At 32.9% G+C, this 6,000-nt stretch overlaps 1 protein-coding gene across 17 annotated transcripts in view; it reads right to left on the minus strand.

The window, feature by feature from the left end:
* Window positions 1–3,005, minus strand: part of LOC132738655 (twitchin-like) — a 153,108-nt gene extending 150,103 nt beyond the window's left edge. For all 17 annotated transcript variants that reach the window (XM_060726234.1, XM_060726222.1, XM_060726235.1 and 14 more), the window contains exon 1: window positions 2,794–3,005. The gene's annotated coding sequence lies outside the window, so the exon portion shown is untranslated. The remainder of the gene's footprint in view (window positions 1–2,793) is intronic.
* Window positions 3,006–6,000: the final 2,995 nt, after the last annotated feature.

The raw sequence follows: 6,000 nt of genomic DNA on the forward strand, positions 1-6,000 counted from the left end.
ATGCTGGTCGCAAACCCATTATGTTGGTTATGACGCGGCTCAAATGTACTTTTATTTTAGTTAGTGATTGTCTAGATTAAAGTATTATCTAGAACTAGAATGTCCAAGTGACCTCAAACAGCGGCTATACTAGAGCTTCCAGTAATCTTAATGTAGTACCATTGGCGTTTGTTAACATGCAAAAAAAAAAAGAAATCTCAAAAATGTGTTTTGTTTATACAATATCGAAGTCGCAACTAGAAATCCAAACGTGCTCGTCACCGCAAAAGAATGGGTGTTATGTTCAGGTGAACAATTTTAAGTGTATTCGCCAAATAATTATTGTTGTAATGCCTCGCTCCAATCTGAATAGTTTAGATGATGTTATATACAGATGATTATTACTCTTTTCTTACTTTAATATAAAAAGTTCATATTTAATGTTCTTGTAGAATCTATTTATCTACTTTGATATACTAGATAATGGATAAATATTTTAAATAGAAAAATAAAATTACGATGCAGAATGACTGCATTCCCTTAAATATAACATTCAACGATATTTTGCAAACAATAAGAATGCAAACTGATTTGTCTTTCGCTTCCAAGTTCACCTTTACCTTTAACCTGCTGAAATTGTGCTATGACTTTATCTAGCTTTGAGTTTGCATCCGACCATTCAACACTTGAGCTACCCACACGGATGTGCCGACTGACCTTGCACTGGTGGGAAAGGCTAATATCTTGCTGTTTCAGCAGGGAATGGCTTAAGAACAGTACATTTCAATGCAGGTATTTAGACCTTCTAATTACACTTAGGAATGAGTATTATAATTATTTTGCAGCCAAGAAATATTCACACTAACTATACCTGGGTTGGGATTATACATATTGTACGAATGAATATCCGGTTGTCTGCAGAAAGAGTACTTGTTGATAAACTGTTGATAATTGACTTGGAAGTGTGTGGTTTGTACAAAATGGTTATTTAGAAGAGCATAAAAACCTGGTATACATGTATACATCTTCTAGAAACATTCTGTTGGCAGTATTCTTAATGGTATGCGTGAAATATCAATTAGGAATGCGTTTTGTAAGCTCTTGCTAGATAACACAACGCAATATAATAACCGTAAGAGTATGACTGACAATAAACTATATCTCTCAGTAAACTTGTCTTTATTTTCCTTGTTCTATAAAAATGGTAATTTATTTTAAAGGTTATTGAGCATACATCAATGTCTATTTATGATGGTGTGTTATTGATGACAGGTAATTCATCAGAAGATATAATATAAAGGAACGACATAGCGTAATATAGCATCACCTGATGTCGTCTTGTATCATGAACAGTGACTTTGTGACTCATGAAATAGGTTAATGTTTAATGCAGACACCTGACACTCAAACATGTCTTCCCTACGAGCACACATGACGAAATATATACATAAATGAGTTTTAATGCAAAAAATAACGTTACACACTGTTATTTATGTTAGATAGATAGTTTACAACGAAATTATCATTTAGAATTTTGATTTTTCTCAAGAATATCTTGGTTTCTTGCCTGCTGGAATCAAGAAACATACACGTTGGTGTGGACAGTTGATTCGTTAAGAACAAAGATAGAAGGTCAAATGTAGTCACTATTTATTTTATTTTAGCACCACTTTGTTTACAATGTGATCTAATGAAGGGAAATTGTTTGTCGTGTTACATATACAGGAAAAGTCGATCTGACATGTGCTTAACAGGTGGAGACAATTTGCTAAGCAAGTTAGAGTTCGGCCATGACATAATCGTTTTCGTTAGACCTTTGCAATAATACAAAGGTAACTATAAACATAAGCCAAACGGCAATTGCACGTACATCATCTTTTAAGTTATGCTGTACGATAAAATGTAATATATATTATATAATTTACTCAGGTTAAAAGGCAATTCCTAACGAAGTATACTGTGTATGTGCTATACTAGAATTATAATCAAAACTTAAGCAAACTTACTAATAAAAGAATGCAGAATAATGTTTTCTCTAAAAGGAATACAAAAATATTTGATATTGAAATTTGGTTGAAACTAGTAACATAAAAAACACAATGCAGCATTTAATCATACCTGAAAGAAAGCAACACGTACCTTAACCTTTATATATTAGTAATTGTTCAGATAAATGTTCATGTATATGCTTCCTGAAAATAACCAAAGAGTTCCTGTTCCTGTTTCAATTTGAAATTGCTAAGCATTTCAAATCGTTCCACATTTTAATAATTGACCAAATATACCACTTCAACCATGAATTTAAACAACATGTGTATGTTTAATGTTTTAGAATACGGCCATTGCAGCCGCTGTGTAAGTTGTAAAGTGATAGCTCACAGATTATTAATTCCTTAGAAACAATTTCATTTTATGTGTAAAACAAAGTTTTTTTCAATGTGAAATATTAATGATTTACAAAATACAAACTCAATTAACAGCAAATGTTTCTAGTGACGTAGCGATATTCTTTCACCAACCGGAACACTGCCTTGAAATGACAATGTCTATTTCAACAATGTCCAGTAATTGATGTAATTATTCAAATTCTTAAAACTTCATGTACTCAGCATTAATTAACAAATATGCAGACCTCAATATATTGTTTACAGTAAACAACGTGTGTGCCCCGATTAGTACACGCGTAATCAGACACCTGCATTGCTCGCGCTACATATGTGTTTAAGCATATCCTACAGGTTTAAAAGTTAGAAAAAGCATTTAAATGTTATTAAAATCGCCACCTCTAAATTCATGCAGAATGCCTTTTCTTACCTAGTACGAGATGGAATCTATTCCCATAGAATAATCGAACGAAGGTATAAATCGAGAATCTAACACTGACTTCAGGTGAATACTCAGCAATAGACGGAAGCCATAGAATTCAAAAAGAAATACACATACTCGAAAACGGCTGTCTATTCTATTATTGGAACATTAAAATTACGTACAGGTAGACAAGATACGAAAAGAGCTTAGAGAAACCCTATCTTCTGCTACTGCTTGCCATATTTGTAACGCGATCCCAGAACGAGGCACCGGACCAATATGACCTCCATGCGAAGAGGTCGTTTCCATATAGAGATTACTGATTGGCCAATGGGTTTACGTTGAAGCGCGCGGCGTTTCTCTACAGGTATTACTAGGTGTTTTTCACACTGAGTATAATGCTTTCACGGCAACAGCCGAGATGAATTTGCTGGCAATATCTGTTTGTTTTATGCTTTATATAATACAAGTGAAAATAGTATACTGTTGTTAAATGCTTCGTAGACATAATTTCTAAGGAAGGGTCGTTAAAAATGTTCCACTTGCTAAAATTTTAATTTTCTTATGATTAGCATAAATGTATGTTTTTGCAAATATGCTGGAAATTTAAAATCCTGTCAAAAAAGATAAAAAAAAGAATACGAATTTACAAGTTTTTGCGTACAGAAATATGAAAACATACATTATATGTTTCATATCTTAAATATAACAGAGAAGTTATTACCTACATTTTTTTTTAATAAACTGGCTTTGACAATGTTAAGATTCGTTTACCAATTCACATATTAACGCGAGTTTTTTGTGTGACCTGCTTTAGAAGTATAATTTAGAAGGATTATGATAGTACTCGCAAAGAATTCTTAAACATTTTTATTTTTTATGGAAAGTTTTAATTTGCATTTAGGATGAAATATATCACAAAAATCTAAAAGTACATTTGTGTATCTCTTTGTCATGCCGCCATGTTGTGCAATGGAAATAACGATTCATTCTCTCTCGTTGGTACTGCGTTGCATGACATGGTTAAACTCGTGCTTGTATGTTATTTAATATTTTTATATATTTTATGAGTACAACACATTTGTTACAATTATTTGCATTATTATACCAAAATAAATATATCTTTCTAACAGTTCTGAATTGTTACCAAAATTAATCATTTTTGTTTAAGGCGTAATTTGATGTCAAATTAATAAATTGATGTTCTAAACTAATTATTTTATACACCTACCATAACAATATGTTTTCTCATAAAACGCGAGTACTGTAGATAGACATATAGACGCTAACAGTTTGTCGTATTTTACCGTCATTGTACACAGTACGATTCTTTTAGATAGCACAATATTTCTTATAAACAAAACTAAAATATTCACAAGTTTTATTCTACCAAATTCCCATAGTGCGAAGGACATAAATATGTTATACATTTAGAAATATTAATTAAAATATGAACAGAGTTAAAACACGTTGCTTACCTTTGGAACTCGTTTAGATTTTTAAAATAGTATTTTGTGCACGTTTAAAATTGTTTATTTAAAATGAAAAGCACTGATATTGTTTAGAAATTAACGGGTTTTATCACAGGTAGCCTATTATAACAGTACAATATTTATAGCTACACATGTTAACGCTTGAAAATAAAAAAATGAAGTAGCTAATAAACAGTATGTATTAACAAAAAAGTCGAAAAAGTCCCAACATCATCGAAGTAATTATGTTTGTTGAAAAGATATATCAAAACATAATCTTTTAGATTAGCCTGGGGAAATAATTCTTTTTCTCTGTTACGTAATCAAGAACAAATATGATTGCCATTCTTCCTGTTTCTGTGACAAAAATATAAATTACTTTACCACAATCAATGTTTCTTATTGCGCCAAAATGCATTCCTTGCAATATTGTATATATGAGCCGCGTCATGACAAAACCAACATAATGGGTTTGCGTCCAGCATGGATCCAGACCAGCCTGCGCATCCGCGCAGTCTGGTCAGGATCCATGCTGTTCGCTATCAGTTTCTCTACTTGTAATAGGGTTTGTAAGCGAACTGCATGGATCCTGATCAGACTGCGCGGATGTTGGTTTTGTCGTGACGCGGCTCATATGTATAAACATACAAAAGCTCGACAGAGAACACGTGAATTTGATGATCTTAGTGTTCAAGATGTCTCGAAAAGAAAATGCCTATGTTGCATTACATAACGTTTTATTATTTTCCTGCAATGATAGAAAAGATTTTTTCGCACTTGCTTGGCATTGTTATATTAAGTTTACTCCTAATCTCTTAATAGCAAAAATGCCATGTAAGAATTTTCTTTATGGTGCACGGTAAAGGCATTGTAAACAACTAAACATTATGTATTGCAGGAAACTGCTTATCTAAATCAAAGCACTTACCGAGCTAGGTAAATCAATATCAAATATAGTTATTCTGTTTTCTCTCTTTTACTGGAAAGGCATCTAGTAGGGCATCATGTACTCGGTATTACCAATAATAACTTCTTAAATTTGACGGAAAGGGTAAAAAAGATGTGAGTGAGGTACGTGTCAAACAAACCGAAAATGTGTGGTAACGAGTAAGTTAATACGAATTTATCTACGTTCGATTGTGCTTATTGAAACAGTCTCAAATCCGTTCCCGGAACCAACCAGTAATAAAAAATTAGTGTAAGTATCTTGCCCAAAGAAACAACGGCTTGGTCCTAACGGGGTTTCAACCCACGCAGCCAGAAATCCTTAGATCACTAGTGCAACGTGTTTACCACTCGACTACGCCGCCGTAACGATTTGACTCCTGTGACACATATCAGTCCATTTAACAAGGTTGACGCCTCATTTATTCCGCTGCAGAATGAATGTTTTCCACCAGCACTTGCAAAGTCGACTTATAAGCAAACTTCATTTAAGGATAATAAAAACACCTCAGCTTTAAAGTTACCATTGTACATGCATATAGATAACTGATTTCTATTTCGTTCAATTTTATTTCCTTATAAGGATCTTAAATAATATGCCATACTGTTACCATGGAAATCAATTCGACGAGAAATTAAGAAAATAAATCCACAGACGTGCGCATCGCTTGAAAAGACATGACGTAATTATCACCCAAAATGGACGTCACATTGAACATTTGTTATAAATATTATTTTGGATTTACCATCAGCGCACATTCCTTATTCAAGTATGGTATGTTATACATCAAACAAA

The sequence above is a fragment of the Ruditapes philippinarum genome, unplaced genomic scaffold (assembly GCF_026571515.1).
Source record: "Ruditapes philippinarum isolate M1 unplaced genomic scaffold, ASM2657151v2 ctg1639_1_1_1_1, whole genome shotgun sequence".
Taxonomy (NCBI): domain Eukaryota; kingdom Metazoa; phylum Mollusca; class Bivalvia; order Venerida; family Veneridae; genus Ruditapes; species Ruditapes philippinarum.